This window comes from Haliotis rubra, unplaced genomic scaffold (assembly GCF_003918875.1).
Source record: "Haliotis rubra isolate DU_JTF1 unplaced genomic scaffold, ASM391887v1 Scf427, whole genome shotgun sequence".
NCBI lineage: Eukaryota > Metazoa > Mollusca > Gastropoda > Lepetellida > Haliotidae > Haliotis > Haliotis rubra.
In genome coordinates this window covers 50089-70798 of record NW_025767110.1, presented here as the reverse complement: position 1 = coordinate 70798, position 20710 = coordinate 50089, and the positions used below count along the sequence as shown (strand labels likewise).

Sequence of the window (20710 nt, the reverse complement as noted above, 5' to 3'; positions counted from 1 at the left end):
TAAAATAATACATCCCTGTCAACCGTCTACAATTTGTTTTCACATGGTTACCGAAAAATTAAAAATTTAAAAAATCGTAAGGTATCAAAAGGCATCATCTGACAAATTCTGATCACTTTGGGTGCAAAGTTTCTTGAATGAATACAGTCATCCGCAATAACGCCTTCAATGACACTGCAGATCTCGTTAAACTATGGGTAGCTCGTGGTTCCATTAAAAGTTGCCCAGCGATCACTCATCTTCACGTCATCGAAAATAGCATGTCAACAAATTCGCTGTTGAGCTCTGCTTAATCACGTTGTAAGCTAGTGAAATTCAGTGCGGATTGCAATTAACAGTGTTTATCGTACATATCCATGGTTTTTCAGATGCTTAAAACATGCAGGGTTTTCTAAATAATAATCAGACGATCAGCGAAACATCGTAATAACTTATAAATAGGAGTGTCACGATACACCAATCTCACGATACGATACGTATCACGATTTTAAGGTCACGATACGATACGTATCGCGATACATAATTATCGCGCCTTTTCATAGCATTACCTTACCGGCAACGTACGCGCTCGCTGATTGGTCCATCAAAATAGTCTAGCCAATCACAAAAGCTGTTAGTTTCCAACTTATTTTTTAAGTAAAGCTAGCTACATCTATTTATCGGAGCCATCTGGTATAATTTTACTATCAAGACTTTGACAGAGATGGATATAGCATAAAAATTTGAATCGATAAAGTTTTAAAATAGGAATCGATACACGCAAGCATGTATCGCGTATCGTATCGTCAGTAAAAATGTATCGATGTATCGATACATTCGCGTATCGCAACACCCCTACTTATAAAAGACAACTTTATCATAAAGACATGCCATCAGCCGAGTACTTACAATGTTTGCTGTGATGCAACACACCGTTTGATTGCACGGATAAACACTGCCATCCGACAATGTATGATGTCAGAAAACACATCTTATTTGTTTAAATTCAATCCCATTTTCATTCATTAAAACTGTTTACAGTAACAACTGAGAAACCGTGAGTGAAATGGCATTACCTCATTCCATACAACATCCGCTTACAACATTCGTTAGGGTCCGTTTTTCGCGCTTACCGCGATAGCACCAATTTCACATTTTTCTCAGCAATCACGAACAGATTACAGCCTCGTCATCCATGGACACCAAGACCAGCGTTATTGACTCACTGAAGTCATATTTGACAATATATTGCCAGCATTTTGTTTTTACAATCAAAGTGGGACATGCCGCGGGAAGTCAGCGGTGACTTGTCAAACTTTCTCCTGCCAGGTAACCCAAAGTGCTTAGCCTATGTTAATTATGTTAAATATGTTCGTAGAAAACATGCATTATACTTAGACGATAATACGGCCTACCTTTAGAATACAGCACCACAAACTTTAAAAATACGTCATAATACCCTTTTACGTAATGTAATGTGATTTTGTTCAAAAACACGATCTCGAAACAATGCCCTATGACGCCTGCATGGCAACACGGTTGTCTGGCTCAGCAAGTGCGTATAAGCTCCGCTCACTGGTGTTTCATCTCTACGAGCTATGTCATTGCATAAGCCCAACGATGTTGAGAGTTTCCAGTAGTTGTATACCGGCGGATGCGCAATATTTTGCAAGCACCAGTTTGAAATATTTTTCTTTTTTCACTAATACGCTCATATTTATTTGTATTACGGGCTGCTGAGGTGTTATGTGTTGTGTATTTTGTATTTTTTTAAATTTACATATATATTTTTGTCATTCAGTAAGTTGCACCATTACATAGAAAAGTGTTTTATTAGTATTTTTTATTTCGAAGCGGTAATAATGCCTTACACTAGACACGTCAGTCGTGTTTGTGCCGGTTCTGTCAATGCATTCTATTTATTAGGATTAATTCAAGGGATTAGGGTTAGGGTTAGGGCTAGAGCTAGGGTTAGGATTAGGGCTAGAGCTAGGGCTAGGGTTAGGGTTAGGGTTAGGGTTAGGGTTAGGGTTGGGGTTGGGGACCTAATGCAATATAGTAGGTACATGTCCGGTGGTTCGGTCAATGCATTCTATTTATTAGGATTATTTCAAGGGGTTAGGGTTAGGGTTAGGGCTGAGGGTTTAGGGTTTAGGGTTAGGGTTAGGGACCTAATCCAATATAGTAGGTACATGTCCGGTGTAATACGTGAGTACCATTTGATGTTTTTCCTTTTTGCATTTTAATACTTTTTTTTCACACAAAAACGGGAAACCAAAAACGTCGAAAGTACATTATGAAATGGGTTAATGTAGAAATTTTGGGCTAATGGAAATTGGCCTGGAATTTGCACTGAAGCCTCTTTCACACGCGCAACATAAATTTTGTAAAGTAATGATTAGAAGGCTAACTCACCCTCGCGTACGTCACTACACATGCTCATGTCTCCTCGTTCCTTAGTGCGATCCACATTATCCTTACAGTGTTCCCTACATCACTTTTCTGTCACAAAATCACCGATTTATATAAAAGCGTCATTCATGCATACACCGTGGAAATCTACGTCCTGGCGCCTGGCGTCAACAACCCTTTTCGTTTGAGGCATATCGGCTCATTCCACGCCACGTTAATTTGTAGATTACGGAATGGGACGAGTGTGCCAAATGGCATCGGATCCATTCGGCAATTGTCCGTAGAATAAAATCACATGACACCAAGTCTACCCGTAGCATTCGTAATTGTCCGTGACCTATTCGACTCTTTCCGTTCATTTCCGTGACGTCACAGGAATGACTCGATAAATTTGCACAGTGTGCAACAGTGTGGACGTAGCTCAGTTGGTTAGCTGTCGAGCTAACAATCCGAAGGTTGCGGGTTCGCGTCCGACGGGTTCTCACAAACTGGTTGCTTGTCTTAATGACACGTGACCTACGGCAGAGATCGTCCTCACGAGAAGTTGTGGTGCTGTATTCTAAAGGTGCTCTGATAATACTTATTAGTTTTAGAGGCATGCTCCAGACAAGGATACTACTGTGAACAGAGTCAAAGTCAAACTGGTTGCCATGTGAACGGGGAAAATAATAATTCTAGGAATCCCTAAATAGCAAAAGGCACCAGTTGACAACCTGTCCTCTGCTTGCAAAGTTTCCTTGATGAGTTCCTCTTCTTTGTAGAGATATTGAACAATGACGATTTTGGAACACCTTTTTTGGGATTAAAAATATTTTCACAAGGTTGTTATTTTTCTGTGCATATAAATTTACATTTCTTAAGCACTACCAGCTCTCTACACTGCTAAATTTTGTAGTTAAATTCATTGTCAGATGATGAAACTAGCGATACTAAGCAACAAGATTTTCAATTTTCAAATTATATATCACAGATTTTACTGAAAAAGTGTGCATCTGTAACAAAATTATCGTGCCGAGCCGCAGATGCATCCAGGGGTACAAGTGGAGATTTATGGCAATGTATACCCTGGAGATTATCGAGGATGCAGAAAGAGAGGAGCGTAAATCCAAAGTAGTAGTTCCCCCGTACATCTCAACAACCATCCCTTATATACCCTGGGTACCTGTTATACACTTCTGGAGAATTCTATCAGTAGCCATGCCTCAGTACGATCATTTAGATCTTACTACGACCATGTACAAATTACTAGAATCCCACAGTCTTACACTGGAAACAAAGCAAACAAAGGGAAGGTAACTCCCAAACCCACTCTCAACAGGTGAAAATACATAGCCTAAGTTCAAGGTGTGAGTTCAAATCCACACTCAGCATTTAAAAGTTTTGTGACCCATAATAACTAAAAGTCAATTAATGTGACATAATTAACAAAAACACATCCTCATGACAATACAAAACCAGAGTTGCACAATACTGAGCCTAAGAACATGTTTATTTCTGCAAAAACTCACTTCACCTATTGAGTGAGTTTGGTTTTACGCTGCTTTTCGCAATATTCCAGCAACATCACGACAGGGGGACACCAGAAATGGGCTTCACACATTGTACCCAAGTGGGGAATCAAACCCACGCAGGGCTCGATTTAGTGCTTTGTTACCTGCACTGATGCTAGCCAATATTACAAAGTGCAACGTAGTTATTAGTCTACCTTGCACCAGGTGCAGGTCAATGTTTGAGTGGGTAAACTTCTGAATAAACATCTAAATAATTCAATAGCATATTTCATTCATTACATATTACCATAAAAGCAGTGCAACTCGAATTTGGCTGGTGCAACTAGGTTTTTATCTCAGGTTGCACCTGGTGCAAGTAGGTGAACATCTCTTAAATCGAGCTTACCCACTAGGCTACCCCACCGCCCCCACTTCACCTATTGACAAGCAGGCGTGGAAATAACCCATTGCCCGATGTCCGAGTTCAGTGTTTTTTTCTGTCGGGCAACCAAATTTGTACATCACACTGTACCGGTGTCCAATTGACTTTCCAATGTTAATTATGTTGTTTATTTAAAAAAAATCAACAAGAAAACGGCCGGTATAGTGAAAAATTATCAGGGCAAGTGATTTTACAAGTGCGCCACTGTACCGGAGTACACTAGCAATTTTAAAGTTATTTCCACCCCTGACAAGTCATGACTGAATAGTTATCAAGGACTCCAGGAAGTTTACGTTTATAATATATTAGTCATCTGTTTAAAGTTTAAAGTTGCATCATGCTAAGCTGGATGTGAAACTTGCAAATACATTTTGTGCAGTTTCAAAATAGAAACCGAGAACTACAGAATTTTAAAAAGTAATTCTTCTCTGCATTAACAGGAAAATTTGAAGTTTGACTCAACCTTTTTTTGATAATGTATTCGCTGTAATGAACAAATCATCAATAAAGTGATATCTATCAATTCCCAAAACAAATAAACATATACATGTTGTTGCAAGAGGACACTAGACCACAAAGGGAGTTCTGCAATATCCACCAGTTAATAAAAGCGTGTTCATTAAAAATGGTTTACTGTAATGTGATAACAAAGCAAGGTTGTCTGATGTCACCCACGGAGAAGTATTGTAATATATATAACACCCTTGAGAAGGACAAGAGACAAAAATAAACCTGTGAATAATTATCTCAGTTCCCTTTCAGTTGGGCTATATAAATTAAAGAAGAGACGGAAAAACATATCAATTGTGCATTGTTGATTTGCAAAAATGTAATTTTTCAAGTAAAATTGATATTTTTATACTTATCCTGACTCATGATCTTTTGCTTATCTCCCTTTCCCTTGCGAACGGTAGTGGAACACTTGAATCCCTTGAAGTTCCCGAAGCAGATGTAAAAATACACTCAGCCACGAATTACCTCCTTTTTGCCCTTTCCCATGCAAACAGTCATATGACCAGCCTTACTTGTCACTCTCTCCTGATTTTTTCTGCCCATGCACTTGGACCTACTGTGAAATCCGAAGTGTTTCCAGCGGGGAGGTTGGGAGGGCTTCTCCTCATGAGTCCTCATTTTACTTAAAAAATTACATATTTTTCCTTATCCTGACTCGTGATCTTTTGCTTATAGAATCCTTCGGATTGGTGGTGGGTCAAGCCACTTCCTGGATTCAACAGCTGTCCATAGATACGTCCTGTATCCCCCCCAATGGGAACTGCGTAACGGCATTTCCTAGATCCTATTCTTCCAACTTCCGTTGTAACTCGGGGGGACCACCATCTTGTCTTACTTCTCTCTCAGACAAGTGAATCTTGTAGATTCATGTGGCTTAAGTTATACTAGTATCTTCTTTTTACTAGTTATCTATAACAACCCATAGATTATGATAAGATCTTTATCATAAATGAGTTGCGACCCCTTTACGTACAGGTAAGATCTTTACCTGTACAGTCTTAATCACTCATGCTAGCCTAGTCTAGACTGTGCGCATGGACTTTCAAACTAGAACTTTTTCCATAGTAAAAGTTATCAACAAGTCAACGTGATAAAGGGTGAGATTTCAACTTTGAGGAACCGTTAGTTGTTGTGCTACAACAAGAGGCCCAAACTGGTGAATGCCTGAGACGTCTTCGGTGGCTATGTCTCGGAGGTAGTGGTTGGCAAACACTATCTGACTTCCAGAAGCAGCCCTCCATAATCGATGATATAGAGCAATTTCCATGCAGAGCTAGTGTTGACGCCAGTGCTCTGACTTCCTGTGGGTTGGTAGCTCTTGGAGGTTCTAATTCTGCTGCTTTGTAGGCTCTCATCCAAAACGATATTGTCGTTCTTGAGACCTCCAATGATGTCTCCGTCGACAAGGGGACGAATAAGCGCTTTGAATTTTCTTCTCCTTGTTTTAGTCTTTTGAAAATATATCTTCAAGGCGCTGACAGGACACAAGGATAAGTCTTGGGTGTCCTCTGGTCCGAGGATCGTAGATAGCGCTGGCACATGGAATTGTCTACCTGGTTGACCAGGTAGTTGATTCTTTGCAATAAAGTCCCATCTAAGTCCTAGATGTACTGCAGGGTGGTGCCCCATGTCGAATCTAGTTCGTTGAAAGTCCAGCACATGTTTCTCAGATATACGAGCTGCCGTGGCTAGGGCAAGCAGGAACAGAGTTTTCTGCGTGAGTAGCTCAAAGGTAGTCTGTTTTAGAGGTTCGTAGGCATCGCTCATGAGATGACGTAGAATTACATTCAGATCCAAGGCTGGTGCTCTGAATTTCTTTTGCTGGTCCTCCAATTTAAAAGATCGCAGCAGAGCTAGTAATTCTGGTACTTTCGTCAATTTGATGCCTGACTTCATTGTGATGACTGTACTAATGGCTGCCAGATATGTGGATGATGTGGAAACTTTCAGATGTCTTGTATATCTAAGGTGACATACATATTCCGCCACTCGAGGATGAGACGCTTTCATAGCTGTGAAGCCCTTCCGCCTTGCATATTGCTTAAATTTCTGCCATTTGTCGTCATACAAATTGCGAGTAGATTTGCGTAACGCTAGGGTTACTGCTTTCGCTGCTCTGGTGGAGTATCCTCTTTTCTTCAGACATGTTTTGATACGGTCCACACGTGTAGCTGGAACAATGTTGGGTTCCTGTGGACTTGCTTGGTGTGCGAATGTCTGAGTAGGTTCGGCCAATTCTGGTAGTTTGAGGGTTGAACTTCCGAGATCTTCTATTAGGTCTAGGAACCAGACTTTCGCTGGCCAAAAGGGTGTGACCAAAGTCAGTTGTAGAGCTTGTGTCTGTTTGATCTTCAACAGTACATTCGGTAGTAAGATCGGAGGTGGAAACGTGTAAGCGTTTAGTCCTTCCCATGATATGCCCAGTGCATCTGTTGCCCAGGCTTGGGGGGTCTGGTACTGGTGAAACAAACGTCTGTAGTTGTTTGTTGAACCTCTTGGCGAACAGGTCTATGCATGGGGATCCTATTTCCCTTATGATGAGCCGGAACGCTTCTGGATGGAGCATCCATTCCGTGGGTGACGGGTGAAGTGGTCGGGAAAGAACGTCTGCTAGTACGTTCTTGGCTCCCGGTATGTGACACGCTTTTATCCAGATGTTTGCCTTCTCTGTGATGTTGAACAACTGGAATGTGAGCTGCAATAGGCTTGGAGATCTTGTTGATCCTTGCAGATTTATTGAGAATGCCACTGTAGAGTTGTCAGTGTGGATCTTCAGCATTCTGTTGCTCAGCGAACTCGACCATAGTTGTACGGCGTTGATCACAGCTTTCATTTCTAGCAGATTGATGTGAAGATGCTGTTCTGCATTTGACCACTTCCCTGATGCAACCTGGTTGTTGAGATGTGCACCCCATCCCTGTAGCAATGCATCTGCGTAGAGATGTGTGTCGAAGACCGGCTCTTGTAATGTAAATAGGTCCCTGCGCAGACATTCGACCTGTGAGTCCACCAAAGTAGGTACACTTTGAGATGATCTGGTAGGGAGATAGGGTCGCTGCTGTCCAGATGTTTTGCCAGGAATCGTTGCAATGGCGCTAGTTGTAACCTTCCTGTGCGAGTCAAGTCTTGTGCTGATGTTAGTAGACCGAGTAGACATTGCCATGTTCGTAGTGTTAACGGAGATATGACTGCTTGAGGAATCATGGCTTGTACCTTGACCCAACAATCTTCTGGGGTCACAATTCCATTCTGTGTTGTGATAAACCTTATCCCCAGGAATTGCAGATCTTGTTTTGGTTCCAACTCGGACTTCATCAGGTTCACTAGCCATCCCAGTTGCGTGAGCAACTTGATTGTGAAGTTCAGCTGAGTTGATCTGCTTGTTGATGCGTCTAGATTGCATTGTCTAGGCAGAATGCACTGCAAAGTCTCCGCTGATGCATCAGTGGGCTTCGTTACGCATGTAAATAGTCCTGGGGCCGAGGAATTTCTTTCTTCTTGTGCGCTTCTCATCCTCGGAGATGGGCATCAGTGATGACAATAACCTTGTCCAGAATGGCAATTTGCAGTGATGATACATCATTCTTCCCCTTATATACGCAGATGATCTGTGTTGATCAGCATACATCGAAGCGTTGCCTATTTGTAGCAAGACTGGTTCCAGTGTTGTATTGAAGGAGACAGGTACACATACCGGCTTTTATCAGCGAAAAATTCCAAGATAAACATCTTTTATCCTGCTGTCAAGGCTAGACATCTATTAGATTCCCATGATGATAACGGGCCGTAGTTGTATGCTGTTTTCAAGGCTGCAGATGAAGTATTCCCCTGTTTACAAGTCAGTAAACTTGCTGGCGCCTGTTCTGTCAGTAAGGGGCAGTCTGTCCTGGACCAATCAGCTTCAAGCATGACGTCACCGGTGTTGTAGCAAGTTGGCCTCCATAAAATCTTGTGCAATAGTTGGTTGAGTAAAAGCGCGCGTAATTCTACGTCGCTCATATAAACCTCTTTAATAAGGGTTGCTCCAAGTGTAAATTATTGTTCAGTGATATTAATCACGTATTCCCAATGAGGATAATATAAGCCAGCATGACGAAGGAGGCTGTCGAGATGTATGTCTGTATGGATCTTAAAGAATACAGATGTTGAATCTAGTTGATAGGATATAGATTCCTAATCCCCACGCTGAGTGACGAGTGTTAATAATATCATCTGTACGTCCGTCCAAGGATTCTTGAAGGCGTTAACCTTGAGATATCGGCTTCATATGTGATATCATATTGGAGTCGAAGTCATCAGCATATATGAAGTACGTCTCTGTTGGGTTGGAGTGAGTGAGTGAATGACAATATCAGCAGGTCATCTGCTACCCAGGATAAGACCTCCGCATCCGTGTAGATGAAGGGATTCCCCTCACCAAGTAGGTTGTTGTCCGAAACTGAACCTACTACAGGTGTAAGGTTCGTGCAGGTTGTAGAGTTGTGCAGGCTGTAAGCTGTAGAGATCGCACATGTTGTTGATCTTTTATTGTTCAGTTATAAGCGCTGACAAAACATCAGTTTTCATTCTGACTGCGGATTCTTGAATTTTTTAATCATTGCTTCGTTTTTATTCAGTCGTATGGTAATACAGTCGACGTCATCATCCTGCCTGTTGATCTAAGGGTACGCGAACCCTATAAATGTCCGAACCTTGTAGATGTCTCCGTTGCTGATATCTGCTTGTTGATGTGTTCGCGAACCTTGTAGGTGCCTACATTGCTAATATCGCTTGTTGATCTGAGGGTTCACAAACCCTGTAGATGTCTGCGTTGCCTCTTCTTGAAACTTCCTTTCGCGAACCTTCCCTTCACGAACCTTGCCTTCTCGCGAACCTTGCCTTCACGTGAGAGCTGTGGGATCTAGATCTGGAACGGCTGGCTCTTGGGGATGGATTCCTAGGTGTTCTTGAACGTTGAGGGTAATTACACAGACAGGCAGGTGTGATACTTGTACACATGACATGTTATGATGTCTGTTGATTGCAAAATGTTATAGACAAAAAGGAGCATGTATTTACAAAACACAACATCTCTATACACACACAAAGAGCCCTGAGTGTATCAGCAACTGAATCAGCCAATGAAAGTCTTTGTTACACCCACCCGCTCTGACTGGGTTCGGTATCCCGGGGGCTTCATTTCGATGGAAGCAAACCCAAGTACAAAATATTGCACTTTTGATTTGCGATTGTACGCTTATAATTTTGTTATATTTGTTTTTTTCATAATCAGCAATGTATATTACATGTCATGAAGAAATGATAATTGTGTTTTAATTATAATTGTTTTGTTGGTTGCATATAAGTGTTATGTTAGTTATCTTAAGTCATCTGACCACTGAAACACACCTCTTACGAACTGAAGTCACAGCACAGGTTCCAAGTTCTCATTTCATTTGCCCTCAATTTCTTTTAAACAAAAAAATAATTAAATTCTGGAATGAGGAGTTCTTTCAATGTGGTTCACAGAAGGAGGTTAGCAGTAGATCGTCCTAAGGTCCTGCACTCTGGCTGTCATCCCCTAGGAAATACCAGCTGCATCGAGCTCTGTATTTCCTTGCACAATAACAACGCAAACAGATTTTATCTCCCTTTTACTACAGCCACAAGTTACCAGCACACTATTTGAGACTGTTGATGTCCTGTCCCTTGCAAGCTGAGGACTGTAGTGAACGAACAGCATTGTACAATCAAGAGGCATGCATCAGTTCTGTATTATATGATTAAAGAGAACAATGAACTTGCTGTATATTGTGTTAGGATTTAGCCCCATAATTTTGTTTGTGAATACATTCCACCTACTTACTTCTCCTCGAGCAGTCGGGCAAACTTTTTCCTGGCCAGCTCCATGAGACAGTCTACTTCCTCCTTGGACCGTTTGAAGTTCTCAATGCTGAAGGCATACACTGTCACTTCACAGATGCCCAGGTCTAAACACCAATCCAGCGTCTGCAAGAAACAGTCATGACGCGTTCAGACAGTGACAATCAAGTCTGCACCATTAACCACTTTGTTAAAACATAATTGAGTAAGTTTTTGGTATGGTTGTACGTTTCAGGAAAATCTGTTTGAAACTTCCGGTAATCATTTCAAGCATCCTACCTCAGCAAGTTTGTCAAATCCCTTCAAATGTCCCTCAGCCTTCTCCATGCTGTTCTTGACAGCAAAACGCCGGTTACCATCCATAATAATACCGATGTGTTTGGGTACTGGACCTGCCTTTAACACAGATGCACACACTCTCTGCAACCATGACCGGTTCCTCTGCTCAGGGAACCACGACATCTGTTTAACATGGTACAAACATGTAAGTGTTTGCTTTCCACACATATTAAAGTATACATAAACATGACAACCAAGTCCTCACTTTATGCAAAATGATCTTTCTATTCATGAAAAGCTTAAATGAACCATGTGAACTGAGGCTAAGTAACTGTGCTTTTCTATAATTTTCTATAAAATATTTCTATCAGCATCATTTTTATGGGTTTTATAAAGATATAGAATGTTGGCTAAGTATGGTGGTGATATTCAACCAGCATATTGAATAAGTACAGATTGCACGACAAACAAACTGATTGCATTATCTAACACATTATGAGCAGAGAACACATATATTTATAACATATATTTATAACAATCAACATAATAACATTTGCAACATATAAAACCAACAAAATATATTGAGGACCATTCCCAGCGTCAGATGGACTGACAGAAGCAAAGGCATTTTGTACATGTAGTTTTTAATGATAAAGGAGAGTTGAAGAATACCACTCACACCCTTTACTGAAGCATATTGTAATGCTAAAACACAAATCTACATACAAATATTCACAAAAGTAACAATTTCCTCCTTGAATGAAACAACCATTACACACTGCTTATCAGTGACCATACACACCTTCCTTTATGTTTATCAACAGTAGAAAATACTAATCAGTGACCATACACACCTTCCTTTATGTTTATCAACAGTAGAAAATACTAATCAGTGACCATACACACCTGCCTTTATGTTTATCAACAGTAGAAAATATTAATCAGTGACCATACACACCTTCCTTTATGTTTATCAACAGTAGAAAATACTAATCCTTCCTTTATGTTTATCAACAGTAGAAATACTAATCAGTGACCATACACACCTGCCTTTATGTTTATCAACAGTAGAAAATATTAATCAGTGACCATACACACCTACCTTTATGTTTGTCAACAGTAGAAAATACTAATCAAACATGTATGTACCATTCCGGGTGATTATACAAATAAACTTTATCAGTTTCCACACCCTGGATATCAAAAGAATAAATTTATCAAGTTTGCACTCTTCGCCTACAAATCGTATTAATAACTTTTTAAAAGTATCCATCCGAAACAAACAATAACATTTCTTTTCAGGTATTGCAACATGACAATCTGCAAACAGTTGAGTACAGATAAACTGTATGAACAGATTATTAAATAATATATATCACTCATTCTCAATAAAAGGGCGCATTTGTGTCGCCATGCTCTGTTTTCCTGGCTTTCCTTTTTAGTTGATTCTTTTGCATTTTGCAACATGTCACCGCCCCTACTAAAGATTTAAACAGCATGTGCCTGCCACATGTTGGGTATAAATGAAATATATCCAATTGATTGTCAGTTTTGAAACGTATGTTACTGTCGCCGCAACTGGTATACACACCTTAAACAACAATCAGTATGTAATTTTCATTACTGATAACCTGGTAAACAGACCGTAGTAGTATTTTGCAATGATACTACTGTTTTGAGATAGTCATGAGAATGAGGTATGAAAAGAAGTCTGACGGATCCCCAAAGTTCGCATGTTTCTACTGTGTCCCTGTTTGAACAAGGCCTGTCAAATGCGTATGGTTAAGGATACCAGGAAAAAAACCCCAAAAACATCCAACCAAAAATAATCTTTTTTCGACTTTTGATATGGTCAAATGCACCCATTTATTGAGAATGAGTGATATATATACTTAAGCAATATAGTTTCATATTTTTGCCAAAGGACATCATTGTCTCTGACATAAAAGGAGCCAATGGAACTTTGTTATTGAAGCTGATTGGGGGTACTGCTGTAATTGGGGATTTCTCTATAAAAAAATTAACCAGAGTCAGAGACTATTGATCTAATTAAGTTTAAGTATGGAATCAGCTGTTAACACTGACCTACATTTACACGTCTTTGAGAGGTCTTTCGTTGAATTAACTAAGCCGGTCGATTTTTAGCTGTTTATTATGAATGTTAGAACTGAGATTTGTCGCCTGCATAAGGAAACGAAGTTGGGTTGTATTTCGCGGATATCGGAATACAATATCCTCATATGACATATAATGTGTCACATGTAGCCAGATTCAGAAACCTCCTGTCGCAGGTCATCAGTATGATGCAACGCCACAAAATAGGCGATAAATACGAAATGACAGTCTGCTCCGGGTAATATTATGATAATTACAAAAGCACAAGTTGTGTTTGAAGACTTACGTTCTCACCCTAAAATTGTCAACAACGTGTCCCTCCCAGAATGATCACTCCCAGTTCACGTTTCACACTCGACTGAGGGCAACCCCGGCTTGTGACGTCAGCGCACTTGCTTGAGCAAGAGGTTTGCCTCCGCGAAAGAAAGTAGTTTTGCATGAATTCGATAAATTGTATATGTTGCTTGTTAACTGCTCATGTAATTCATCTTGATAAGTATTATGTACGCACAATATTTCCTTATAAGTGGCCGTAACGCGATCTTGATCAATGCTGCCAACTCGTGAATCTGGAATGACTACGCCAAAATAGTCCGCCTGACAAATGCCTTATACACGTATGGACAAAAATAGCTCAAAATGGCGACTGAGGCTAATCGCTAATTACGTCTTGAATTCTTGAAAATTGAGTTCAGTGAGAATGTGAAAAGGCTAAAATGCCTACACCAGAATCAACAGTCGCTTCTGTCTCGACGATAGAGTCAGGTAGAAGTTTTTTCACTGCTATTTGAGCGCTGAAAACTCCAAGCGGGTCGACCAACCATTGACAAATTTTCCATACCTTTTCAGAATTGTATTTCCTCATCGCTCGATTCCTGTCTTCGGGGCCATGTAAGAAGGCATCAGAAGTAAGTAAAATTCTTAATTTTGATCAGATATGACTCTTGTGACATCAGGTAATTATCTGACGTCTTTGTATTTGCAGGTGCTGCTTGGGGAGCTGAAAGAACACAAGGTTAGTAATCGACAGTCCATGTGAAGAACTTCTCTTTCGAGTTTCGCGCTTTTCGTCCGATATTTGTGATTTTGTAGATTAATTTCATCAAATTCAGGGTGCCAGATGATGAATTTGATGAATGGGGAATCGTTTCTGTAAGAATGCCTGCCCCATGAAAAAAATCCAAATTCCCCAATTTTGCAGCTTTACCTAAAAGAAGAATCGACTGGGAAGCCAGAGAACACTACAGAAGTTATTCCAACTTGGTAAGTCACGGAAAAACTTGCTATTGGGTTGAAATAGACCAAACTTTTAGCAAATTATTAAAATGAACCTTAACATGACTAATTTGAGATCTTGACATATTTGGGTAGCATTTTGTACGAACTATAAGATATTGCAAACACATCTGCGTGACAATTCGTAGTTTTATTGTATTTTGTAAAAGAAAACTCAGAATTTGCTATGCACTTATAATATCAAATGTCCTTAGCCATGGAGAATGATGTCAGGGACCTGGCACAAAGCCAACCAATGGGATCACTCGCTTTTCAAAGCTGGGTCTATTATGCAAATATCAAGGCCATTACTGTTCTTGCGCGCTCTCATTGGTTGGATCAATGGTGAACTAGGTCATATTCTAAAAATAGACCCCTGTTAGGCTGTATCACATGGGTAATCACCAGTTCAAGAAAATCGTACTTACAAATTAATAATATATGCTTTATTGATTTATGAAGAATAACTATATAAGATTTAAATGTTGCTTAGTAATATTTTATTTATTGGTAATGATTCAGTCAGCATTTTCTTCAATGTGTCATTTTTCAAATTACTATAATCCAGTTTTAAATGGAAATTTTTTTCAATGAACATTGTTGTTATTTTGCTATTGCTTTATTTTGATCAATTAGCAGATTCATAATTATTTCATATACTTTGAAATGAATTGCTTTTTTCATGCCTGTTTATTTTGTGTTGTGAAAAAGACATTTGTAACAAGAATTATTTCATATTATTGAAAGAAAGGAAAGTAATGAGAATTCTTCGGGAGCAATTATTGAAAAGAAATATTAACAGAACAGGATGGTTGGATGTTTTATCATACATAGTTTTAGATTGGGTGCCTGATTATGAGTTGATAAATGATTGATTTCATGTTGTGTTACCTCTTATACCAGTCACATTATTTATAGAATACCCCTGGTTTATCGGGCCCAGATGTCACTATGTACATTGTTAATAGGTGCAATAGTTCAACAAGAACCTTTAATCCCAAATTTGGTGACATGTCCATTCTGAAATGAATAGTGGATTTCTGTAAAATGCATTTATAAATGAACACGAACTACATGTTTTGTACTGACAACTAAAGGTCTATTTTAGTCATGAAAACATGCTACACATGAGAATGAAAGTCAAATAAAAACAATTGACATAATTTTTCAGATTGATTTATTTCGTCACATATCATGTGGCCACCTGCTCAGTATATGTGAGAGGCTTGGGCCATTGTTGGATAAAGAAGTTCCACCAAGTATCACAGGAGTCCGCTCCCTACTTGGTGCAGGAAGTCTCTCACTTCTTCGAACTGTAGAAAGTGAGTCTCATTGTCTCAAACAAAACAAGATGATTGTTGTCACTGAAAGTACAAAAGTTAGGGGTCATGAATATATTTGAATAGATGTTTTGGTATTTAAGACAGAGTTTGTCTGAAAGTGTATATGCTGTATTTAAAATATCTCACGTTTCCTTACATTTTGATTTTGTATACAAATTTTGCAACAAACTGATACATGTTGTTATTCCAATTTCTTCATGAACAAAGTGTGGTGTCAGCTTAATTCATTGAGATACATACCATTAGCAGTCATGTAGGTACTTGAGGTAGGATTCTCAGGAAGTTTTAGTTATCTGTTGTAATCTGAACCATATGTTTGAATATGTGATTATTTGTTATTGTTTTTTTTCTATACTCAGTATGTAGAAATGCTCAACACCAATATTGGGCCTCATGTCAGCTGCAAATTACAGTAGAAATTGTCTGTTTGTATTGAAAAATATCCTGATTCCTTAGAATTAAAATGGTTTTTGAACATTTGTTCTGAATTTGGCAGCCACCTGAACTTAGTTTTGAATCTTTGATGGATCCCTAATTTCACACTGTAGCAAGAAAGTACTTACTAGTGTTGGGAATTGGTTGAAATCTCACAATTGATGATTGGTTCAATACCAACGACCAATCATTGAAAAAAATTGGTTCGCATCATTTTTTAGATTTTCCAAAAACATTTGGTTCTCTGATGTTTTTTTTGAAACTGCACAAATTACATTTGCAACTTTCACATCCAGTGTAAAATGATTCAGTTCCAGTGTAACATAAACTTTCCAGATTCTTCAAGAAAAATTTAGTCATGACTTTTCAGAAAGTGAAGTGAGTTTTGTTAGAAATAAACACGCTTTTCAGACAACGCCCCAGATATGTTCTATCATCGCTATAAATAAACTCTATTACAGCTGCTCTGAAAATCGCTTTGTATCCGATTATGAGAAATGTGATCGATTATGAATAAAGCAGCTACTGGCGACTAATTTTCGACATTTCAATCAATCGAAACACCACTAGGTGCTTACAATAATAGTAATGTACTGTTATTAGTTATTAGTGCTTAGGAAAAATCATAAAATGTTTGAATGTTTATTTCTTATTGATTATTGTACTGCTTTTCTATATCTACCAGATCTTCTAGACAGACAAAATGGGCATCATTCAGCTTGGTTGTTCTGCATCATGTAGAATCGGTACCGTTTGCACGAACATTGCACATTCACTTTTGGGTACAGACGTGACGGCCCGACGCGCGTACTAAATGAGACGTACCTGATTAAAAATCGATTTCTTAATGGATCATAGAATGAACCCAAGCTTTTGCAGCTGTATAAAGTGAAACAAGTGGTTCACATTGGATCTGCTGAAAAGCGACCAAGTCCGCAAGTGCCGCTCTTATTAAGATGTAGTTGTATAAAAGCCGCTAAGCTGAGTTATGGAGCTCGTAGGTAGTGGTGAGTGATAGCCGTCTGTGGTTTTTGAATTCTTCCTTCTTAGGTCCCATTTTACTCCAAGCGAAGTCTTGTTTATACAACGGTTAAGCACAGCATGGCCTTGCACTCTTTCTATCAGTGAGCGGTCATACGGAATGTGTTCCTTGCAGGTTCCATGGTATGAAAGGCAGAGTTGATCAACGCAGCTCCATGGATTCGATTTTCCCGGCCACCAATATAGCCGCAGGTCTCTTCATGACCGCGAAACCGGGACACTTCCTCAGCAGTGTATAAAACCTCCGATGACGGTGTACAGCCAATACTTCACCAGTGCATGATGAAGCAATTAATTCATCATCCTCATGAAATGGTCTGAAGAGTGTTAAGTTGGAACTTCATTGTCAGCAGTATTAAAACGTCGTGCCAGAAGACACGCTTGATAAAATTCTTACTGTCATTTCTAACAAACTCTAAGAAATTTCCTCCCTGATCACGCCGCAGATGAAATAAACAAGAAGGTGACTTTAGAAGTAGGTGCTTCATTGAAATTATGATTACCAGTACCCAAAACTACTGACATGATATCATGCCCAGTAGAGTAATATCAAGCATCTTCACAATCATCATGTATGTTTTGTAAAACTGGTAAGTCTCTCACCCATCAAAGTTACTAGCGGCAACCATGTACCTGTGACATCACTCGGAGATTGAACTGGGGCTCATTATAGATGTTGCTTAGAGTGTGCGCGGTCAGGGCTAATGCCCAGATGTGGGGATAAGCCGGGAGTGTTTGTTACTGCAGGGGTGCCGAAGGACCACTTCCAGAAAATCTGAGGCCTCTGCTGACGCTTCCATTTGCCGCTCTTGCGTCACGAGCAGAGATCAATCGGTCTTGCTGTCAACTTCAGAACATTACTACTCTATATGGTGGCAGTTGTGACAAGATAGTCGTGGTAGTCTATTTAATCCATACCAGTCATTGGTCTGCCAAGGCCACACTTTGCATGATCGCCATCCGTGCAGGTAACTATGGCTGTGATGTATACAGGATCTGCTGAGTTTATTACAACATTTACTGGTGGTTGGCATTCATTTTAAAAGCCACAAATTTTAACAAGCTGCTTTTCATATGTTGGAATATATCATCTTCATACCCAGGTTCCTCTTGTGAACAAATGCAAACACATTTAAACATATTTAAAAGAAACTACGAATTTATGTTAATCAGGGTGCGTTTGGAGTGTCTTGTGCAAGGTTAATATTCACAACACAGGAAATAGTAAACACCTTCAACAAATACGTATTATCTCAGTTCCGTCCCGGCTTCGGCGTGACATCGCTACCCTTGCCACAACAGGTGCTGATGGCTGTGTTTGTTTCTTGGCAGTGGAATGTAAACAACTCTTTAAGTTCATGGTTTCGAAAATGCCTGACTCAATACTGTGGTTTATTGAAATGTAAATAAATTAAAGAACTATATGTTTTAGATGGCTAGGGAAAATCGTGGTTGTTGTTGGTGTGGATTTCTGGTATAGTTTGATATAGATAATTGTTTAGAATATTATGAGTAATTCCAGATTCCTTTATTATTTTCTAGTTTTCATCACCAACTTTGAAGACCAGCGCTGTGGTGATGAAAACTGGAAAATAATATAAGGAAATTAGAATCCTTGCAGGTTCCTTTTATTTGTTTCTCTGAAGGATATAGCCATTTATAAAGCACTATCATCCGATATTGCGCTTCTCTCTAACCTTCGCTTGTTTTGTTAAAGGACATAAAACGAAATAACTGTTTCTTTAAGCAGAAAGTCTAGAATGCAGTAAATTTATGGTTTTAATGCAGTCCAAATTAACTGCAAAGAGAAACTGAGCTTAAGTGGGGTTGATAACTTCCTTGACGACTGATCGATTACCTCGGTAAAGTTATGTGATGCGGGCAGTTATAGGGGATGCGAATTACTCTGAGGGTATGTGATGTTTCTTGAAAGATAAGTATTTTCTGACACACATCCGGTGCTCTGGCCTGCAAACAACTTTTCAAAAGAGATCCTCCCGTGTACAAGCTACTTAAAATGTCTGGTTCTTTATATCTCCATTAGCCAAATCAGCGTATTTTCAATAAACATTCTTTACAAAACAAAAACTCGTTTTGCTTGCCTGGGCCAATTCCCTACAGGGCTCTTGGGGCCCAACAGCCAAGAGCAGGTAACTCTAAGTTTGAACCTCAGAAGGTTCATTTTTCAGGCAGTCATTCTTGTGATTAACATCGAGAGATGTATTCCGGCGAACGAAAACCCTTCGTTAAATCCAACAGTAAAAGTGGAAAAACTGTATGTATGGACATTCCTTTATCGACGGGCGGATAGGCTGTACGTAGTACGCCTTCTAATTCATCTCGGCGAATTCCGGTTTCTGGTGGAATTCCTTGCCACCCTGGAGTTCTCGGCCTTCGTACGGTATGACCGCCTCGCCCGTACCGTAATTCCCAGTAGTGTTAGTTTGTTATAGGCTTACCTTTGCCGGTTACAGGGTAAGGGTTTCTCTCTCCATTAGACGAACCATCCTGTTCGTTGTGACAGAATACCACCTCTGACTCCACAACCCGGAGCTCCCGTCTAGTACTTTAGGCGTCGCAAACCGCCGCTTGTCGAAGAGGTGACTAATGGATTGTAGTCAGTTTATTGACTGGCCGATTTTACATGTCATCGGTTCCACCGCGATCGATGCTCATGCTGTTGATCACCGATTGTTCCGGTCCAGACTTGATTATTTACAGACCGCCTAAACTAAACTCACCACTCACTCCTTATCTTTATATGTAACTGGCTGAGGATCTTGAAAAAGAATCGCATAAACCCGTAGAGGTTTCTGATTCTTTGAAAGAGTCCCTCCGCGTATATGGCATGCCCACCTCCCCATTAATATCTCTGTCTGCTTACTGCCTTCAGCATGAAAAGTGAGGTAACGACGCCTTCACGCTTACAGTTACCTGCTCTGTAATACAGCCCAAGGGTGGGTGGCCGTTGGCAAAAGTCAGTTTTTCTTTTGTTTTGCGTATTTTGGCGGAAGAATATAGTTAAACTGTCGAGGAATTAAAATTTGATATTTCAATGTTTATATACCTCAAGGAGGACTATTTCAAACAAACAGAAAGATTCACATATTTGGTACTGACTCTCTTTACAGCACTGCCCATCAAGTTTGTTGAGCCGCCTCAAAAAGTAGTTCGACGCTGCTCTCCAAATCTTCAGTCTTCGTGGCCTATTCCCGGGCTTTCACGGGGAACACAGTGGCGGCCATATCGGTTCACTTCTTTCTCGCAAAATCGGAATCCAGAGAAGATCTGTGAACTTGGAAGCCACAGCGCTGGTATGGATGAAGCCTTCCTAAAAGTACTTCTGTATATTGCCAGTTTATTGTGGCAAGCTACGAAGAGGTGACTATTCGGGACCGGTGGTCAGGCTTTGATTACACCGCATTGTGTCCCAAATGGATTTGATGCCATGCTGTTGATCACTGGATTGACTGGATCGACTGAAAGCTCTAGTTTTACTTCTTTAGCAATATTCCAGCAATGAG

The 20710-nt window shown here is 39.9% G+C and overlaps 1 protein-coding gene and 2 long non-coding RNA genes across 3 annotated transcripts in view; 2 read left to right on the top strand and 1 right to left on the bottom strand.

The window, feature by feature from the left end:
- Positions 1–20710, top strand: part of LOC124288841 (bromodomain and WD repeat-containing protein 3-like) — a 71942-nt gene that overhangs the window by 35395 nt on the left and 15837 nt on the right. The gene's annotated exons all lie outside the window — the stretch shown is intronic.
- On the bottom strand, positions 9603–20111 carry LOC124288848. Its single transcript, XR_006901536.1, has 4 exons — positions 20101–20111; positions 16828–16835; positions 10682–10686; positions 9603–9714 (listed from the first exon to the last, which is right to left on the bottom strand). It is a non-coding gene; the product is annotated as an uncharacterized LOC124288848 (long non-coding RNA).
- On the top strand, positions 13723–14180 carry LOC124288847. The gene is made up of 3 exons (XR_006901535.1): positions 13723–13857; positions 13942–14000; positions 14078–14180. It is a non-coding gene; the product is annotated as an uncharacterized LOC124288847 (long non-coding RNA).